Source organism: Bidens hawaiensis, unplaced genomic scaffold (assembly GCF_021521415.1).
Source record: "Bidens hawaiensis isolate Kalapana, Puna unplaced genomic scaffold, B.hawaiensis_p1.1 tig00028110_1, whole genome shotgun sequence".
Taxonomy (NCBI): domain Eukaryota; kingdom Viridiplantae; phylum Streptophyta; class Magnoliopsida; order Asterales; family Asteraceae; genus Bidens; species Bidens hawaiensis.
The window spans coordinates 111827-135267 of record NW_027494578.1 but is presented as its reverse complement, the minus strand read 5'-3'; positions in this window follow the sequence as shown (position 1 = coordinate 135267).

Here is a 23441-nt window from a genome sequence, read left to right as displayed (position 1 = left end):
GTGGTGGTGGTGATCGACGTCTACGACTTACTTTCGGCTTATTTTTTGTAATCGGCTTTTGGCGCGGGGAGTGAGGCCATGACGTCTGAAGAGCCTACCCATGAGGCGGGCTCATGAGCATACACCAAGCCCAACAACCTGAGCAAGGCCTAATTCAGGAGAGCCCAAAGATATAACTAGAAGGCAAAGTGGAAGGAAAGAGATTGCGAGGGAAACTCGTGCAACATGACCAATCCGGTGGGTGGCCCGAGGAGCGTGTGACCCGGGATATGAGACAGCGACCAAGAGGTAAAGATCGCCAAAGAAGACAATGCCAGAAGGAAAGAAGATCGGACTAAGGGACCAAGCCGGAAGCTACGAACCTTAGGATTTTCATCACCAACAGCAGAAGTAACAACGGGGTCAGGAACCGCATCAGACACTTGGAAGGAAAAATCGTCGTTAACATCTACGATCTCAGGGGCAGTAGAAGAGCCCAGTCCAGTGGAACCCAGATAAGAGCGTTTGGAGTTACGAAGGCGACTCTTCAGGGATGAGTCAAAAAGTTCAGAAACCACGTTCTTGCGTTTCAAGGAGTCCGAAGCGGCCACAGATGAAAAGCCAGGAGCCTCGGAGTCAGAAGAGGCATCGCCGGTACGAGTAGCCGGGGTGGGGGCACCTGCAGATATCGGTAAGGTAACAAACTCCGCCCCTTTCACATGATGTTTTTGAAGAATCTCTATCAAGTCCATCTCTGCCAAAAAACAACAAAAGAAAAATCATGAGTGGAGCAAAGTATTTAATACAATTGGCAGAAGTCAGGGGTCACCAACCTCGGTCCCCGTCAAACATAGCAGGACGTGTCAACGGGTCCGGCCAAATGTTGCTCAGTCCAGACATGTATAACAGGGGCTCCAGGTAGGTGGCAGCTTCAGTTGGGTTTTTAATCAACAATTTATAAAGTGAATAATGAACGGTAGGGAAACCGGGAGCGGGATCATCAATGTGGGAACCAACATGACGACGGCGAGTAAGGCCGGGGGCAAATGAAGAAGATACAAAGAAAAAACCGTTTTTCCATTCCCTAGGGTAAAACCCTGAAGGAATGTAGGAGGTGCAAGGGGGATGCTTACCGCTTGCCCGTCGTTCGAAAGTAAACCAGTCGCCGTCGGCTTTCAAGCGATAAAACCGACGGAACAAAATAACGGAAGGATCTCCACCAAAGGCCCGGCAAGCAACCTCAAAGTGAGTGACATGAAGAAACCCTAAGGGATGGACTTGGGAAAAATATAATCGGTGGTGTTTCAGCAAGGCTAACTGGAATTCAGTCAAAGGGTAACGGATGTTGGCAAACTCGAGGTTTTTAGCATTAAGAGCGATAAACCAAGGACGACTGCATGCTGTGTCTTCCGGTCCAAGAAGAGTTAGAGATAGAGACAAGGGGATTTGGTAAGTCGAACATAGGGTAGCCATTCTGACGGAGGACATGGCTGATGTAATAGTCGATCGGCCGTCACGAATCATAATTAACAAAGGAAGGAGAAGAACAAACGTGAGTGAAGAAGGAAATCGCCGGAACTTTAGGATAGAAAGGGAAGAAGAGAGAGGGTCAATAATGGTGAAATGACAAGGGGGTGGTTAATTATGGCCTAGGGAAGATGAACCGTAAAAATTCAAAAGAAAGAGAAGAGGGGCCGGATCAAGCAATGGGCCCAAGGGAAGAAGAGGCCTAACCAAGCAGGCCAAAGGAAGAACAAGAGCCCACGGATGAATAACAAGAACACAAGCTTAACTAAGAACGAGAATACACGATGAGTCTATTATCCTTGTCATGAATAACGAGAACAATAGACTGGGGGGACTTGAAGAGCCTACCCATGAGACGGGCTCATGGGCATGCACCAAGCCCAACAACCTGAGCAAGGCCCAATTCAGGAGAGCCCAAAGATATAAATAGTTCTAGAAGGCAAAGTGGATGGAAAGAGATTGCGAGGGAAACTCGTGCAACATGACCAATCGGGTGGGTGGCCTGAGGAGCATGTGATATGAGACAGCGACCAAGAGGTAAAGATCGCCAAAGAAGACAATGCTCGAAGGAAAGAAAATCGGACTAAGGGACCAAGCCGGAAGCTACGAACCTTAGGATTTTGTGTATATCTAACTTGTTTATAAATAAGAACAAGGATTGTTTGTATAAGGCATTCACAAATAGAAGAAAGATCATCATTAATATACACTCTCACTTTCACTTTTAATCACTTGATCCCATTCTCGTGATACGTTAGGAGCCTTCCCCGGTTCAGCCGGAATAGGATCCAACAACGTCCGTCCAGTGATTTGGGTTTCTAATCGTCTGAATTGAAGGTGTAAACGGTTGTTGATTTAGGTCTGTTGTATAATATTGCTTTACTTCAACTTATTTGTTCAATTTTGTGGGTATGCTCATCTAGCTATTTGATTCAGTTTGGGTAAAATTGTTTGCATGTCGCTGACTCAAAGTTTACCGCCTAATTAGTAAACAGGTTCCGGTTTTGGTGATTCTGGAAGCGTCAATAACGTCAGTGGGCGGAAGCGGAAGCATAGTCGATATTGATGTGCGTTTGCGGCATTTAGTCTTTTGCGTATTCAGCCACCCATCAAAATATTACACGTTTAGAGGTTCTCAAACTCTTAGTGCCATTTGGGGCTGGTAACTCAAAACAATAATTATTCTTTTATGATTATTTATGTTTGATGTTGTTTTGATTTTAGATTAATAACAAGTGTAGCTCTGATATTTGAATCAAACAGGGTATTTTACCTATTGTTGAATCTGAAATATATCAGTTATTGAAATTTTTAATTAAGCTTCAATTCATCATTATTAAGTTTAAAGATCACATAATTTCATGCTTCTCTATTGAGATTGTTAACACTATTAAGGGTTTTATTGCGCATTTATTACATGGACATTTGATCCAGGTAATAATCACTATTGTACATATAAACTTTTTGATAGCATTATTATTTCGTTATTTTCTTTTATTGTTGGTTTTGTTGAGGGGCACATTAATGGGAAAAGTTGTGTATGATAAGTGTCACAAATGGATTGAAGAACAATCCATTAGAAGCTTAAAATTTTTAATTGTTGACCTTTTAGTAACTTAATTAACTGTAACCTGATCACAGGTTAAGTTAATAACATATTTTTTCATTTGCTTTAATTGTCGTTAGGGAAAAAAATGGTGCAGTTCAGAAGAAGATGAATGCTGTTTGTGAACTAAGGCGTTTATTATTTTGATCTAAGTTTGCTTCTATTGAAACCGCCATCACATCTGGAGCAATAACTTTACTTGCACGATATCTTTCGTTTGGCTCTCAAGATGAACAGGTAAACAAGACCTGTTTACTATCAAAGTCATATATCTAAATGTTGTATGTTTACATCATCTTTAAGATGTTATGAAGAAAAACATCCTTTCAACCGTGGAGTGAAGAAGCAAGCTTATTTTTGGTACATATACAAGCATGTATTGTCATCATCAAATGTAACTAAAACCAATCTCATCTTTTGTAATGAAGCAAGGTGTAGACTGCCTAATTAATGTGAATGCTCTACAAAGTAAATTATCTTATGAATATGCTCAACGCACATATAACATGGTACCAACTCGGCCTGTTGCAACGTGCGGATATGGTTACTAGTTGAGCTTAATTTAGTTAAGGCATCCATTGTGATTTGTAAATTATAGGTGGGCTTTGGGCGACAATCCTTATTAATATAAATACTATTCGTACAAGATAAACAAGTTAACCCGAAACTCGATTATTTCTCTAAGACGGACCCAAAACCCGACCCTAATAACTATTCGGGTTAACCGGAATAACCCGGTTAATACTTTTTGACCATATTTAACCCGAATTTAATTAGCTTATTTGGGTTCGGTTCAAGTCGGGTTAATCGATTTCGGGCATTTTGAACACCCCTAGTTACACGGGTGAATAAAAAAATATTGAATTTATGAATTATAATTAAATTAATTAGCTTTTTTTAAAACCGACAAAGAAATTATATTTAAGTTAGAAAGACGGTAGGAATTAATACAAACACCAATCACCAAACAACTACCACCAAAGCTAAAACACATAACTATGAGGTTTACACTCTAAACCAACATCAATCAATGCAAGTAAGACTTATATGGGAGATATGAGGGATGACCCTGGCTTGCCAGGGTTCGAGTCCTGATCTCACCCGGTTTTACCATCTCTGTAACATCTCGGATTTTCCAAACCCGTATTTGGTATTTATAACCCGACCCGTTTTATATTTGGGAAGTTTTAACACTGAAAAAGTATCGCGCTTATCAAGAAATCATTTTACAAGTTATATATATATATATATATATATATATATAACTTGTATATATATATATATATATATACAAACGTTTAGAGTGTAAACAAACGTTTCCTATATATATATATATATATATATATATATATATATATATATATATATATATATAGGAAACGTTTGTTTTTAACCCGATATATATATATATATAGGAAACGTTTGTTTTTAACCCGAAACTAAACTTTAAACCCTTATTGTTTCCACCTTCAATCTCTAAGGACTAATTTGAAAATTTTGTATAATATGTTTATAACCCGTTGGACCTTGACCCGTAACCCATGGATCAAGATTCGTTTAACCAACCCGTGACCTCGTTTACCTTGCTTGAGCCACAATTTTCGTCGTAAATTAGGAATTTGAATCATGGTTAAGATATCTATTCCTATTTGCGGCCTAACTGTATCTTTTAATTAAGAAAACAAGATCAAATGAACCTATATTGAGATATTATGCAACCGTCATTAACCTAGAATTCAATATATATCTTAGGGTATATCATAATTCAATTCATCGCGTCTGCACGTCCCTCTTACCAGCGCCGATCAAATCCCTAAGGTTAATTGGATTATTGAAGTCTGCTTATACCCGTTCACCATCGTTCTTGCCGTCGCAATAGGGGTAGTCGTTTGCTGTGATTTCTTCATCGATTAAGGTGATTGAATCATGAATCTTGCTCTTCGATCGTCAGGGAGAAAAAGACCTAACATTAATTAAACCAACAATGAACAGATTCAATGATTGTGAATTAGGGTTCTTATCAAAATTGGGTTTTATTAATTACTGTATATATGTAAGCGTTTACAGCTCTTAACCAACTGGCACCCTAGCACGGTTGGCTAGGGTGTGTGTGTTCAAACCCGATCCGGCCGTCCACGCAAGTTTGAGGCCCGGCCAGTGCGTTTTTGGGTTACTTTTGTTTGGATTGTTTTTAATTTGTTTTAATTGTTGTAAAATTATATTATAATTAATATTAAATATAAAATAAACAATATTTTATTCAAACCGACACCATAAAGTTAAATGTTTCGTGTAAATTAACCTCGTTACAAGTTTTCGTATATATCTATACACACACACACACACATATATATGTATATATATATAGATATCTGTATTATAAATTTATATCTATATTAACAATTATTTTATTAAAATCTTGATTCTCACCGTAAAACATTCTTATAAATTTGCTCACATTTATTAGCTATATATTATGGGTATATAAAAATAGATATATGTATATATATATGTATATATATATATATATATTATTCGTTTTAAACCAAATTATAATAAATGTATTAATGGATAAGATGTATTAATTATTTGTTTACCATCGAAATTCGTTAAGGATTCTAAAATATAAATTTTATAATAATTATATATCTAAATGTTTATTATTATAGTAGGTTTTAACTCATATTTATTTAATTAATTATTCGTAAACCTGATTTTTATGACAAATAATGATTTTATAATTAAATAATAACAATAATCCGTAGAGATCAATCGTTCAATCCATAACATACCAAATCATAATTTTAACTCAAATCACTTAGAAATCTTAAATTCGTTATACATGTTATATCATTATAATTCACTCGTAATATCATTTAATTAGGATTCTTTTCGATAATTCTCGAAGAGTGTGATTTCCATCTTCTGGTCATAAATATTCATGTTTGGCTTATTTGATCAGGTGAGTTTTATCATTCCCCTATTTTACTCAGTTTTCTAAAACGTTTTGGGGACATATGCGTATATCATACTATATATATATATATATATATATATATATATATATATATATATATATATATAACAGCAAACGTGTAATTGTGTGTGATTAATCAAATATACTTGTTATGTGCTTACTTGTTTATGTGCAATCATTTGACATATCCTCTTGGAGAGGGTTCTCATTCTATTGACCACTGCCCGATTCCCTTGGCAACGGTCTTATTCTTATATGCTTATGGTTGATTTATCGGCGCCCGATTCGCTTGGCAATGGTTTAATCGACAACTTACTTGCTTATGGTTTGATTTCATTGCCGCATTTATTACGTTTTGCTTATTTATTATATTAATCTTATTTTATTGCAAAACTGGTGGTGAAATCACTCAACATGTGTTGTTGACAAAAACTCCATTTTCTACGCATATGCAGGTTGCCTAAGTTGAAGGATGGACACGTAGAAAGACCATAGGGTTTATTGAAGACAAACTTAAATTTAATTGATTTATTTGAATTGTATTGTCGAATTTGAATATTGTGTATTATTTGAATTAAATAACTAATTGGATATTGTCACATATTATATATGATAGTATCTTCGAGCTGTGAGCAATCGGATCACACCCCGGCATTTCCGCCTTAGGTTGGGGTGTGACAGGCTCCTCGCTGTCGTGCCGTTTGGCGGGCGTAGGGGTCCGGTTTTATCCGGGAAATCCCTCAATTGGTGGAACGCTAGGGGCTCCGTCCGTCCGGACTCGTGGCCGGCTCAGGCTACCTTTAGCCAATGGAGGCCGCGTACGGAGTACCTGGCGTTACTTAGTTGGTCGTTCCAAATAAAAAAAGACCCCTCTTCTTTCTCCTATTTTTAACCCAAAAGGAGCCCAATACTTTTATTTCCTCAATCAAGCCCGAGAGTTGAATATGCACCCTACTATGAACAAGAGCATTCCTCTTTTCCACAACCACCACGCTGCAGTTAAACAAATCGCTTGAAAATTGTTGGCTTTGTCTCTTGAAACATCGAGGACTTATGAATTTCCAACAAATCCCGAAAACTAAACAGGAAATATGTGGACATTTTACACCATTGTGAAATCAAACTACATGAGGATTGTGCAAGGCCACATGAAATAAAAATGTGTTTCACGGACTCCTCTATTTCACTATAAGTCGGACGAAGACTCGGGAGTACCAGGATATTCCTTTTTGCTAAAGCCACAAAAGTTGGTAATCGGCTAAAGGAAGTCCACCTCGCCACAAAGCTAACCTTTTTAAGAACCAATTGGTTCCAATCAAACACAAATTCCGGATCTGTATAATTGCCGATAGGGAGCCTTTCTTTGATATTCCCGACCGAGAAGCTACCCACTACATCATCCAACCAAACCACTCTATTATCATATGGCCTTGTAATAACACCTTGCCATAATTGAAGAAAGCACACATCTCTTAAATCTCTATATTCACAGCCGGTTTGCGAGACCAATTCCATCGCCACAAATCCATTCGTCTATCATGAGCAACTGATCTGCCACAACACAATCCTTAGCATTTTCTATTTCAAATAGCCTAGGAAACCTGACATACACTGGAGTCGGACCCAGCCACTAATCCAACCAAAACCATGTTTTCTTACCAGCTTTAACCTCATCCTGGACGCAAGTCTTCAAATCGACTCCCACTTCCCCTAAGATAGAATCAATCTTAACAATAGGGTTCCAAGGGCACGGGCTCGAAAGCTTAGCCAGAATGGCAGACCAAGACCTTGATGAATGATGAATAGTCCAAATAACCATCCACCACAACCTACCTTTTTTCATTTTTAAACGACCACCAACTTTTAGCTAGTAGCAACACGTTTATATCTTGCAAACGACCGAGTCCAAGGCCACCGTATTCAATAGGAGCCATAACCTTATCCCACGCCACCCATCTTAATTTTTCCTTTTCCATCAACCCTCCCCAAATGAATATAATCTCAATCTATCGAGTTTATCCACAACACCTTCGGGGGCCTTAAATAGCGAAAGGTAGTAGGTTGACAAAGAGTTAAGAACCAAACTTGATTACCATGATCCATCCCCCAAAGGAGAGTTGTTTTGTTATGCAGGGGCGAACATAGTGTAATACTATGTTTAGCCTTTGCAGCACCACAACCTTTTGTCGGTAGTGTAAAAAAGTATGTTTTTGGTTGGTTTTCGTGTTTCGTTACTGGTGCAGCGTGTGTTGATATAGGTAATTTGATTGAGATTCACACAAGACCGTGTTTTAGATTTATAAAAATGATTTCTACTAAGATTAAACCACACACTAATAGACAAGTGTACCTATCGTATATGTAGAATAGTATTGGTAAGAACTAAGTATTGATCCGTGGACACAAATAGTTTTTAATAATAAATCTTTGTTTTAAGTTAATCGGAGATAATGATCATTTAAAGGTGGTTTTAAACTATTTCTTTTTAAATTAAAATATATAAAATAGGTGACAAGAAGATAAGTTTTTAAACGAGAAAATCAATAATTAAAGGTTACCATCTTAAATCAAGAATCCACTTCATTCTTTCTTGATGATTATCATGATTAATATGTGATTTAACTTGCTTTAATAATATATGATAGAATAACCGTTCATTTCTAAGTGAATTACCCTATGACAAAGAAGAAAGTAGAATGCATATCTTCATGTCTACCACGAAATGTCAATTTAAGTAAGCAAGTAGTTTTAGTGAAGTGTTAAGATTAGGATTGACTTCGATTTTTCAAATACCAATTCTAACAACTTTGGGTGACTATAGTTCATTCACACAACCTCTCATTGGTTGATTTAAGTAGATTATAATTACACATTAGTTTAACATATGACTTTTTTTAACTAGCATGATGACCTAATCAATCGTGTTAACAATTTTATTTCAGAATTACCAAACCTAGAGAACTCGATCATAGCTTGTATCTCATCATTTCTAAGTACAATACAAGGATATATGTTTTGGATAAAACATTAAGATATTCTTTTTATCATTTCTAGTTTCCAAGAACATGAATGATCATGAATGAGTGTTAATCATCAATCCTGAATAATGAATTGTGATAACAAAACATATCTCATCAAAGGATAATTCCAAGATAACCATGCACTTCACAAAAACTAACTCACATATTCAATATAATCATCAATTAGAACAAAGCCTCTTCATAGATTTTAGATGGTAAATGGAGTTTTAGTTCATAATGAGCATGATAATGAACATCAAAGAGAGTGAATATAACAAACACATGATTTAACTAGAACAATCTAACCAATATGAATGACACTCCTTTCTTCAATGGTGGTGGGTGATGATGATGGATGATGATGATAGCCTCCAAAACTTCTAACTCTCTTATGGAACTTTAACTTTAGTGAAAAGTGAGTTTTTTTTATAGTGAGAACCCATCCTAAACCTCTCCAAGCACACTTGAAACAATGCACATTGCTCTCCTATTTATAGGAAGTTTAGAGAGTCTGGCACGCCCCCGTGCTTCATGGGGCACGCCCCCGTGTCTAGGTGTCCAGGAGCATTAATTGCTCTGTCAGATCGTACATGATGACTCAGCACACCGACGTGCTTCATGGGGCATGCCTCCGTGTTTTTGGTGTCAGCTATATATTTGTTGTCTTTTCTAAACGGTGATCACGCCGGCGTGCTTTAGGAAGCATGCCCCCGTGTCCAGCTGGCATCAGCTTTTGTCTTTTTCTAGCAGATTTTTGTCTTTTCTTTCATAGAGAAACATGTGGGTGTGCTGCTTGAAACATGGGGGTGTGTTAAGCTGTTTTCTTTGATTTTCTTTGTTTTTCTTCGCGTTTCTCACTTGTTTCTTTATTTGAGGTTGGAATATACCTGAAAATAGAAATTAACGCAATAAGTAGTTATTTGAACTAGATAATATGATAAAATATGCAATTTTGGAGATTTTTTTATGCTTAAAAGATGTATATATTTTTATATACATCAAACATCCCCACACTTGAACCTTACTTGTCCTCAAGCAAGCTAATCATAAAATTTCTCTAAAAGTAGCAAGTCAGGACCAAAGCTAAAACATCCCCAAGGAGTTCCAAGAAAATGAGAACATAACAATCAACTTTAAATCATGAGAATATATGTAGTGATAGATGAAAAGATGATTTGTTTTTATGAGCTTCCATTCATGCAAACTGTCACGTTCTCCTAATGTTCACACACAATCGGCTTTATATCTGGTCATACAAGTGATGTTTTTATGTATATGAATGCTCTTAGCCAAAATGTGACATGTGATAAATAGGCTCGTTAAGAGTTCAATTCTTCACCATGGTGAAGGGTTGCATAAATTAGAAGGTAATGAGAGTTGGTGTTCGATTTGTGGTAGGGTTTGGTGTTTTTGTTATGGTTCAAGGTTAAAGGCAAAGTAGGTAAATACAACTTCTAACTATCTTCGGAAGCTTCAAAATGTCTTCAATAATCTTGCTCCTTCTCTCCATCTGAATGGTGTGATATAATTTTCTTTTTACAAACCTAGTGACTCTTTTAAGGTCAGATCGTCAATATCGATTTTGTCTAAGATGTGGATCAGCTCTTCCTCAATCCTATTTTGAACATAACTTCAAACTCAAATGGACCGTTTGGCTTTGATCCTAATACCCTCATTAGTTCGGTATTTTAATGTTGGGATTGGGTTTGACTTTTTCTACATCTTCCTATGTGAGACCAGTTTCCGTAGCCTAAGCACCGTTCATATCTTTTTGCTCTTCTTTCATTGCGCTTTTGGAAATTCCACAAAATGGTAGCCTTTATTCATCTTGACGCCACTTTTTCCTCACCTCATTGCTAAAGAGAAAGATTCTCTCCCTAAGTTCTGGAAGCAACCTAGGTTTTGCGAAATGTATACAGCAAAGGAAATTGAAATCGAAAGAATGCATTCCGGTTCTTCAGGGTCTATCGGTGAAAGAGCATTGTTGTATTTTACCGAAAAGCGGGGTAAAGTGGTTGGATAAGGTTTTGGGTTTTTAGTGGTGTTTTTGGTGATAAGAATATGTTATATGATGTTTGTTTGGGTATATATATTACCTTCCTTTTTATACACCGCTTCGTGTGGTCTTGAATAGAAGGTTCAAAACAGGTTCTAAATCACACGAAACAAATAACTCACTCAATACTCCCCAAAAATACGTATATGGCATGAGGCTTACCTCATGGAAACGGAGGGATTGGGTATAAGCGGCATGCTTTGCATAAAGGTTTTCTCATTATTACAAAACTTCTTTTCATTTTTTTCACATTTTTAGTTAGATTATTGGTTGGTTATTTTGCAAAAAAATTTCTTGGAGTTATCTTTTGTTTGTCAAAAAATATAGGTAACTAATGGTATTATTTGCTATGAAATTAGAGATCTTTTAATAATTAGTTGCTTACTCCAAGTAATTCCCTCCCCATACTTGAATTTCACATAGTCCTCAATGTGATGAATTCATAAAAGTTTAAAATGAGTCATGGAGAGTAAGTGAATAGGAAAGTAACTTCCCTACCAATCGAACGAAATTTCTGCAAAGCGTCCCTGTTTTCGTCTATTTCCCTGTAGTGCTTCCTAAAATTAAAACTGCACACAACCAACAACCAAATACAAGATAATAGTAATGAAAATTGAATGTGGAACCCTCCACATTCGGCCTCAACGGGCCTATAAAAATCAGCTCATATGGCTCAGTGTTAGTGCACAGATTTGGTGTCCACAGCTGTTCGAATAGGCTAGGGGTAGTTTAGTCTTTACACTTAATGTAAAATGGCTCATTCGCTAAGCATGTTTAGCGAATGAGGCTCATTCGTTAAAGACTATGGCCATCCGTTAAGTTAGGAGCCCATTCGTTACTACAGTGTAACGAATGGTGACTCATTCGTTAAGGTATTACCTCATTCGTTAACGGAGACTAACCAATGAGAGGCCATTCTCTAGTGGAAAGGCTCATTCGTTACTATGTCTAACGAATGAGCTCTAACGAATGGGTCTATCCTATATATAGGTTAAGTTAGTTAGTTTTCATAGAGATCCATGCTTATTTATCCTCCATGTAACGTTATGCTGTCGGATTCTCTCTAGACTCTTAATGTATCTTCATCATGTAATGCAATCATCCTTTAACGTATTGAACACGATCTTAACATATCGGTATTGCGATTAGATCCATAGGCTCTATAACGTATTCACAACTGGTATCAGAGCCGGAAGTTGCTCGTGATACGTATTCGTTGTTCATCGGTGTTAACGTATTGATTTAATCGGATTTTGAACGATTCAATGGATAATCAATGAATATGATGATCTATTTGTGTTCCTGATCAAAATCCGAAGCTATGTAATGTATTGTGATGATTAATTGGTGGTTTGATCAGAATCCGCCATGGACGCCATGGTTGAAGCTTTTAAGTTGCAGATCTGAATTGACAAGGAATAAATGTTTATAGATAAAATTGATTATCGATTCATGATCCTGGATAAAATCCGAGTCTTCATGATGAATTTGATGATTTGTTATGATGATTTGACGAAGATTTGAAGATTCCGGTGGTGATAACCGTTTTTCTGATGAATGTAACAACTTATTCCAGCGATTCGCGTTTTTTCGGTTTACAACTCATTCGTTAATTTAAAAGGCCATTCGTTAACGGAGTGTTACTGAATGAGCTCATTCGTTAAAGGTTTAACGAATGTGAGTTTCATTCGTTAAGGAGACCATTCGTGTACTGTTCATACGAATGAGAGATTAAACCAGTCAACGAATGAGGAACTATATAACGAATGATACCCATTCGTCCAAATGTAACGAATGTGAATTCAAGGTTAACGTATGAAGCTACTGTTGTAGCGAATGAGGATGGATGTGGACGAATGTGCCACTGTTCAAACGAAAGAGGAATGTAATGTATGAGATAAAAAAAAGAGTATTTTCGGAAAATTTTCTTAAACAAAATTTTACGTGGATATTTCAAATGTGCGGGACACTATTCTTGCAAATTTTGATGATATATTTTCCGGCCGACCTTTCACGCATATCGAGGGGCCGAGGGGAGTACCGATTAAGTTAAAGAAGCGTTTATTGAAGAATTTCGAAGATTTGTTCAAGATCTTGCCGAATTTGTCAAGAAAAGGGGGAGATAAAAATTTCAAGGAGTTTATTTGATTGGTATTTTCTTACGTTTGCAAGGATTTCTTGAAAATTTACTACAATTCAGGCGGTAATTCATGGATTGCAAAGCTACGTTTGACTGAGTCCAAGACTGAAATTGTTCTTTGATCGTGGATTGATTTGTTCGAGATTGAAATCTGACTATGTGGGATATGAGTGTCTGTCCGTTTACTTCTTTCTAAGGGACTTTGATCCTGACTATGTTGGCTACGAGTATTCGACGGATTGCTTCTGTTGAAGGGGAAAATTCTTGAATGGGTTGATTTGATTGAGGAATATATGGGTCTTGTTATTGGATTGATGAATTTGATCGTTTGGGATTGATTAACGAAGGTTGGAACTTTGAATCATATGCGCAAAGCAGTAGCGCATCCTAACGAATGGGACGCCGAAGAGCTTCAAAGAGTGATAATTTGGGATAGACGTTATCGCGAGAGTGAAGACCAAAGTGAAAGATGTTGAATGATCGGGTTGTTCATGAAGATGTGTGATGAGGTCAAATATAAAGACTTTTTTACTTTACTAGTGCAACAGGTAGCCGATAACTTGCTGCTAATTGACTCGTTAGATTGAATCATATTATATGCCAGTTTGATGATCGGAAGGATCACCTGGAGATGCTTATTTGAGGGGGATATCTGATATGAGAAGCTACAAGTTATTGGTTTGCTTACAAAGAGTTATATTTTTTCTGTTTGCACAAGCCCGAGAATCATCAGCCAAGGGAGAGTTAACGTATTATGGCTGATGATATGCAGTTAAAGTATTCAAGGTTAAAGTATTCAACTTTAAAGTATTCAAGGTTAAAGTATTCAACTTTAACGTATTAGTCGCTAAAGTATTCGACGTTAACGTATTGGAGGTTAAAGTACTGGATGCTAAAGTGTTGGAAAGCATTCAACAGCTATGGAAACAGGGGAGTCTGTTAGTGCATAGATTTGGTGTCCGCAGCTGTTCGAATAGGCTAGGGGTAGTTTAGTCTTTACACTTAATGTAAAATGGCTCATTCGCTAAGCATGTTTAGCGAATGAGGCTCATTCGTTAATGGCTATGGCCATCCGTTAAGTTAGGAGCCCATTCGTTCCTACAGTGTAACGAATGGTGACTCATTCGTTAAGGTATTACCTCATTCGTTAACGGAGGCTAACCAATGAGAGGCCTTTCGCTAGTGGAAAGGCTCATTCGTTAGTATGTCTAACGAATGAGCTCTAACGAATGTGTCTATCCTATATATAGGTTAAGTTAGTTAGTTTTCCTAGAGATCCGTGCTTATTTATCCTCCATGTAACGTTATGCTGCTGGGTTCTCTCTAGACTCTTAATGTATCTTCATCATGTAATGCAATCATCCTTTAACGTATTGAATACGATCTTAACGTATCGGTAAAGCGACTAGATTAATAGGCTCTATAACGCATTCACACCCAGGAACCGACCATCACCATCACCATCAGTTTACAAACATACATAAAATTGTCTTAAGAAATAACCATGATAAAATAATGTCATAAAGTTATCACCACCCTCCCGTTTTTCCCCACACCCCGCGCTTGCTAGTACCGCTACTAATTAGTTACCCGGGTGCTCAGGGTCAAAAGGACCCCAGTGTTGGTCCATGCGACCAGGTAACGAATATCCTGTCTCATCTCCGCGTACTCGGCCGCATTGTTGTGCGTCAGATGCTGAAATCTGACCAGCTAACTTGTCAATGGATGTGAAAGTGTTGGTGTAGTAGCGATCTATCAAATTATGATGCCCCTCAAATGAATACGGGTTGGGTTGCGATGAGCTAGCATTGGCGGGCGATGATCTTGGTCCGCTAGGGTGGGAATTGGTGCGACGATGGGCCGATCATGGTGGTGGTCCTCCCATCCTCTGGTATGATAGCAAAGTCATCTCAACGGGATTCTCAGGATCCCAAATCTGGTTGTATATATCCTGGAATCGCCACTGTGGTGGATCCTTGGAGATCTGTTGGACGATACCCATACTCATACAAAGACCGAGGTCGAGGGGGGGGGGGGGTGGACTCTGGGCTTCTGGTTCCTTCCAAGTCTGCCTGACAGGTTTTGTAGAGCTTGTAAATCCACAGACCTCCAAAGATCGGTGTTTTGGGCTTCCTTGCACCAGCATTTGTCTTGAATAGCTAACAAAAAAAGGGTTATGTTGCAGGGAACATTGTTTTTGATGCAGTATTGTCACACCCCATTAAGCAAAATGCGAAAGCATTAACGGGAATGTAACAGACACCTCTGGTATCAACCACATTGTTTAAAAAGAACAATACAAACTAATTTACAATATTTTACATTGTTCTAATTTCTTGTACAGACTAGGTGATATCTAAACCAGCCTATTAAGCTGCTTTACTTCTTACTAGCAGACTTGAATCAATTTACCCCGCATTGATCGCAAGTCCAACACGTAGCACATTAGCTTTCTAATCCAAATCTAGTACACCTAAAAAGCATGTTAAAAAGGGTCAACTACAAATAGTTGGTGAGTTTCACAAGTTTCAAGAAAACAGTTTATGCATACATCAATCATAGTTTGTAAGTACGCAAGTATGTACGTAAGTACATTTGCCAGCACGTTTGCTTGTATGTTTATGACGTAATTATGCTAAGCCACGGTGAAGCCTTGACTGTTCCTTCTTGCTGCGTGCCTCCATTTCCCACGCTCAATCAACCACTGTGGCCCCCTTCCGCTCATAACATGCCCCGAATAGCTATGTCTAACACTACATAGTGTGTTTGTATAATTATGGTTATGTGCAAATGGCGTTATGTGTGACACGGCAACCAGGTCGATTTCCTTTGGGTTTGTCAAACCAATAGTACCATTTATAAGCCACCGGTTCGAATTTAATCACTGTGTTAGTGAGGACTTTCATGTGTTAGTACTTAGATAATTCATATCATCAAATGTTTCAGGTATATAGATATAAACAAACATGCTCTTCACCCCAGAAGTTCGTAAAACAGTTTAGAAAGAGGGGTTATGAAGTTCACGGTTTAGTCGGTATTCAACACGATATCAGATAGCAGTTTGTTCTGGTTGCTAGCACTCAAATCCTATAATCAATATTATAATAATATTAATTTTAATATTAATATTATTATAATCTTCATACTATAGCCCTGCTTGCGGTGCGCACATATGATGTATATATGTGTGAACCCTCGGGTGGGCAAAAGTGAAATTGCACTAATTTTGATGTTATTTTTCTAATCTCGTGAAAATAACGTTAAAAGTGACGGACGGTTAATCAGGCATCATGTAGTGGCGTTGATAGCCGAAAGACAAGGGTACATGCACCGATCAGCCGGTGTCCCGATGATTGAGTGCTATGTGCCTTATGTCCAAGGCTTGATGCAAAACTACTATCGAGCTGGGGGTCTCACCGGAAGCAGCCTCTCTATCCTTATGGGGTAGAGGTAAGGCTGTCTACATCTTACCCTCCTCAGACCCTACTATAGCTTTGCTATTGGTGGGATATACTGAGTACGATGATGATAATGATGATATAATCTTCATACTAAATTGGGCTGTATATCTAGTCTGGGTATAGTTGTCACACCCAGAACATGCCTATAGGCTTAGATTGTGACGTTGTTAAATGTCTAGTATTAAAACCGAACTTGGCTCAGTTTCACCGTTTCACTTGTTGGGCCAAATTGATCGTTTACGTGTATGGAAAACATGTATGACCATATAAACTCGGGTAAATGTGTTGGTTGATAAAATGATTAAATTTATAAAGATAGATCGTGGATTGGATGTCTAGATTCGCTACGGGACTCATTTCCGTTTATTCAATCTGGTTTGGAGAAAAACGCGCACAATTAATCCAAATTGTTCAGATTTCTCCCAAAAAGTTCGTTTTACTAAATTAACCCAAAAATATAATTTTTGATCAATCTCGATGTTCTGATATTCCAACAGGTTCGTTAATCACGAACTCGTCGGTTTTTATCAGAATTGAATTTGTTTAACCTTCAATTTAGCACAATTAATTATCCACTTATCATTAAATTATGAGAATTTATACACTTATCAATTAAAATATGTAGAATTTTTATAAAAATATTTCTGGAATTATTTACTGATTTATTAATTTATAAAAATTCATTTTATATGCTATATTTAACCCGAAAATCGTCTGTTTATACCAAACGATTTCCAAAACATCCGACAAAATTTTTGAGTGATCCAAATATCTCCCAAAACACCATGTCTAGTTTTAAGAGTCTAACACTTTTGCCAAGTTACCTTTTCGAGCCAAAAACAACTATAACAACTCGAATAAATGCAGATCCAGAAAACATAGATAGGGTTATCCAAATGACCCCAAATTTCATATGTGATCATATTATGCCATACTTGAGTTCTCGACAAAATTTCATAATTTTTCAAGCATTTTAAGTATTTTTATCAAATAAACGCCCCTAAACGGTAATAAATTCGCCAAATATTCTCGGATTGTCGAAAAATTACCAAATTTGAACAGGGACTCATTAATATGGCCCTTGTTATCCCTAAAAAGTTTCACAAACTAACAACAACCATGTCACAATCGAATCCTAAACAGCCCCTAAACGAGCAGTTCAACAATACCTTTGCTGTTTTCGACTGTTTAAACCATTTTCCCACTTTTCCAGGTTCTTGGACTTCTAGCTAGAGTAACTACAAGTCCTATATCACAAAACCAAGCATGTATCATCAAAATATCAGCCCTGAAACTTAGGCTTTCGGTTAGGGCTTTTAACCGAACTTTTGAACCGTAAAAACGCGATTTAAACCCCTTAATACGTGTTTATGGCCAAAAAAACTTATCAAACCAGGTTCCTAACCATGTGTATGAACAAATCACCTTTTTGGACAATTTTTAGGGTTTTTGCATGGTTAGAAGTGATTTTTGGTAATTAAACTATGTTTATACATAATTAAACATGATTAAACAAGTTAAAACTGATCAAAAATTTTAAGATTACCTTAGGTTTTGTATGGGGTAAGGAAGAACAGGTCTTGCTGGTCCAGAAGTTACAAGAATTATGGAAATATCTAACTTATTATTTTTTTTATATAAAGGAAACTTAAGAGGGGTGGAGTCCTCTTTGGTGGGTCGGAAGTTAGGCCCTCCCCTTGGGCTCCATTTTGGGCCCATTTGCCTCGTTTTGCATGCCTGAACGTGAACTCCCGAGCCCAAGTTTATTTCGATTTCGTTTTTGGTAAGAAAAATATATCGGGTACGACAAAGTGCGTGAAAACGAGTTATTTTCGGCCAATTTTTTGTAAATTTATAAAAATGTACCATTTGTTTGTAAAAATCCAAAATATTTTCACGGATTGCTTAAAACATTCCAAATAAATGTTTTGTAAGTCTTTTTTGGCTTAACGGATGATACAATCCTTGTTTTGGAACTATATTTTGCGTTTAAAGTCATAGCGGGTAGTTAAACGAGTATGTTTTCGTGTAACTGATTTGCTATTGTACTAAGGCCATAATATCAATATGTTAGCTTATAATATACTTATATCACTTATAGATACCCCCGGGATATCCGAGTCATAACCAGACCCGTTTGGTTATTCGTTTGTTCGATACGCAATAACCGGTTAATCGTTTATTCGATACGTATTTACTAAGGCGTGCTGGTTTTGTCATGAATGTCACAAGTATAAGGCCCATAGATCTTTGAGGTTCACGACTCCCTCGCTCTGACCACGCTGAGTGATATTGTGGCTCTGCAATCGGTGAATATAGCGAAAAAGCGGGCCGCGGAGGGCGATGCTCTTGGTGCTGCTTGGAATGTACTCTTCATCACCATACCTCAACTGTGCCCATGCTTCCATTCTCGTGTTACTTGGTTCTACGGTTTCCTTGTCATCTTCATTGGAAAAGGTGGTCCAGATTCAAACCACATCGCCGTGTCTGTTTCTTTGGCGGTGTAAATCCCCATATCAATTACCAACTGAGTAACCGAGGTGGTATACCACACCCCCCGATTCTGAATTCCACTCCTTCATCATCCCACATATCCAAACTTCTTGTCTTCATTGAGAACGAAGCTAAAAATTCTTTGGTTAACTTGGTTACCACTCTCCCTTTGCAACCGAACACATGGGCTCATGGTCCCTTCACAAGGCTGTTGTATCTTTCAAGTTGGTTAACCTCCCTTAACATATCCATGCATACGTAGAAATTTGGTACTGGTTTCCTTTCGGTCATGTAACCTAGCCTTTCTCGAGCAATGTCGTCCCTTCGAGTTCGTTCGTTAATGCGTGGAAGTCATCTCCTACCTCAGCCATCTGAAATGTATGAAAATTAGTGAAACAGGCATGAACAAAAATTGAAATCAGGAATAGAGAGCAACGCCCACCCGCGTGCTTTCAGATGCATGCCCCCGTGCTGCAAGTTTTTGACAGTTTTGAGTTTGGTTTGATTTCTATTGACCATGGGGGCGTGTTTTATGAAAGCACCCGTGCATTTGGTCTGTTCTGCAACAATTTGGGGATTGAACTTGTGTGTCAGCCCGGTTCTATGAAACTTATCACTTTGGGTTCGGGTTTTCAGATATTACAAGTTAAGTACCCGAATCCAAGTGATTTTTATCCAAAACCCACTTAATCTAAGAAATAATCAGGTCTAAAACTGAACTTTACTTCTTAAAACTAAACGAACCCTAGATTATAACAGTTAAGAAGGTACTCGGATAGATGAAGAAGTGACGGTAGTTTGGAAGAGGGCTGAGTTTCCGGTGCAGGTAACGAAAGATGCTACTTTGTGGTTCTCGGAGTTTGGAAAAATGGTGGTAGAATCATCGTTGAAAGAAGGGGGTATTGAAGTGGATACCGAAGTCGACTTAGAGGAAGGCGAGATTGGATTCGTTACAACCGGTAGAAAAAACAGTTGGGGCTGGCCGGAAATTGACCCCGGTGTTGGTAATGGAGGGAGATGAACTGGGTGGGGGGTAATGATTATCCTCCTCGAAAAGGTAATGTGCATATGGAAGGTGCAAAACGTTGCATGGGAGATCAAACTAATCTCAACTCTACTGGGTTCATTTTTTTCTTGTCCTGTACGTGTTGGGAAGGAGGGGATGTTTTCAAATTTAGCGGATAAGCGAAAAGACCATTGGGACCTGAATGTTTCTCGAAAAAGGCCTAGACGGGCCATTAGCCCATTATTGGAGAGCCAGTAATGCGAGAATGTGGATGTGTAGCCTACGAAGAGAGGTGTAAGCGCTACTCCGTTTCCTAACCTTGATAATCACCTTGACCAAGGCGAGCTGATGGCAGACCTTTTGGAGGCTTAACGTGGAGATGTAACCGGTGGAGGTGCCAGAAACGTATCAAGTGAGGAGGTACCGAAAATGCAACTGGCGGCCCCTTCCCCAAATCTCGAACCGACACTTGGGCCTTTGGATGTGGAGGTAGAGGTAAGAAAAACGGTTGTAACTAGAACTGAGATTGATGTTGATTTAGAAAGTCATACTGATATGGTCAGAACATTAGTCGAAGGTGAAGGAGGAACTTTGGGTAATCAATGACTATTTTATCCATAAATGTAACACCCTGGCTTTAAGCGGAATACGCCCAGGTGTAACGTACAGATCATTTATAAGCTCGCAACGCTATTAAAGCGACATTAATTATAATTAATTCATTTCATATCATCAAAAGTACACACATTGTTCATAAATAAAAGGAAAACAATAGCACTTCATCGGGAAAGTAAACAAGTTTTTTTATTTCAATATCCTAAGGCATACTAATGATCTTCGTCCTTAGCATACCATCGATTCAACCTGTAGCACGTTGAAAATAATATATTTTGTCAACATTTAAGTTGGTGAGCTTTCATAAGTTTTTGCGTATACATATATATAGAAAATCACGATTCAACAATCGTCATGCAATAAGTATTCAAGCGTAAAGTAAATGAAATCAAATAGTGTCGTCCGCCCGTTCATTCAGCCGAAGCCTTTGAAGTCGGGGAAATGAGAACCACCTTACGTAAACAACCGAAGTCGTAACGTTAGACGGCACGGGTACGTCCCGTCGGACCCTCCCACCATGTGTATGCGTTTGCGTAACTTCCACAAATAAAACAATAAACACATTGCAAGTAAGTTCACGTATAATCATAAACAATATGCACGAATAATATTAACATGTACGATATAAGTGAATCGGTTTGTAAACAAGCGCATAACTAACGAAAGAAAAACTTGTGACGTGCTACCCCCAAAACATTAAAAAGCGTTAAAAATGGGGTTATGAAGAACTCACCTCCAAATTGAAGATAAACTTCCAAGAAAAGCCAAAAGCACAATAACGAAACCAAAGCAACTGAAACCAAAAGTGCGTTAAAGAATCCAAAACGATTGAATCTCATGAACTATAAATAACAACGAAAATACAAAATCAAGAACTAGCTACTGGGACTCGAAGTTAAGTAATTTGGTTTAACGGGATATTGCACTATTTTAATATATTTTATTAGCATTTTATGGCATTATTATATTTAACTTTAATGGAATTTATAACGAGCTATTGTATTATAACTTAAAAGAAAATCTAATATTAACATGGGAAAATGGAGGCACGGATTTTTATCGAAAATTTTATCTTTGAAAATCAACAATTTAACGTGTTATAAAGTTAATGAAGCAATTTTACCGAATTAAAGTTTAACGAATTTAGAGTTAATGAATTGAGATTAACGAATTATAAACTATCAAACGGATATAAATTTAACAAATTTAAAGTTAATAGTTTACGATTGTCGAAATATAAGTTTAACGAATTAAAGTTTAATGATATGAAAAGTTAACGAACGAATTTAAATTAATGGGGTAACGCTTAAGAAAGTTCGGTTTTTGGATTGAAAAAGATAAAATATATTTTATACTTAATTTATAAACATTTATTTAGTTTGAAAAATAATTTTATTTGATTTATTATGATTTTTAAATAATTTATTATATATTATTTTGGCTTAAATATAAAAGATAAAGGTAAAAAAAACAATTTAGTAAAAAATTTATGAGCTGACATGTGTTCGAACCCGGGTCTTTTAATCCATACACACACAACTAACCAACTGAGCTACACTTACAATTTAATTTAAAATAGAAACAAAATATATAAATTTACAAGTTCTAGTTCATCCTTCTTACATAAACCCTAGCTTTTCAATCTATCAAGTTCGTTAAATGGTTCAATTCATGTTAGGGGTTGTAATCATCACTAAAAAATCGTTCAAAACCATATAAGTGTTACCTGTTAATGACATGGATTGATGGTGAACACAGTGGCCGGAAAAAAAGAGGAGGATTGGTACAAGTTTAGGTGTTGATTTGCGGCCTTTATATAGGTTTAATTGGGACGTTTATGTTTTAATGATAGTTATTGTGATTTTCATAATTTCCGGCCGTTTCGCGATCAATTAATCCTGGATTAGTCGTTGTTACTCGTTATTAATCGAATATTATGATTTGCCGTTATGGTTTACGCGTTTTATAACTTTTAATTGAGTTTATTAGCGAGTTTGTACGCGATAAGGGGCTCGCCGGAGCCGCTGGGTCTCCAGCCGGAAAGCCAGGTTCGCCGGAAAACACGGGAAGGAAGGACCTGGTTGAGTTATATTATTATTATTATTATTATTATTTTAATTGAATTTACATATTCAGTCCCTAGACTTTCATATTGTATTAAAACATAAATATAAATATAAGTTACCATTTGAACCTTATACTTTGGAATGTATGAAAATGTAAAAGAATTATAAACTTGGAAATTGTTTAACCGAAAACTTTAAATCCCGGAATATCGTTTATTGATCGAAAACAATAGCAATTGAACTAACGATGATCGTAAATCATTGCGAATATAATATTAATGATGAGTGCGTGACCAAACTAGATTGAAACGAAACCTGAGATATAAAACTATATATATATATATATATATATATATATATATATATATATATATATATATAGGGGAGGGATTTTTTGAGAACCAGATTGAGTTGTAAGAAATTAAGAACTCTATTCTAGGTCACAGATTTAATTAAATGGATTGAAATATGTGGTTGAGATTAAATCTGGCAAAA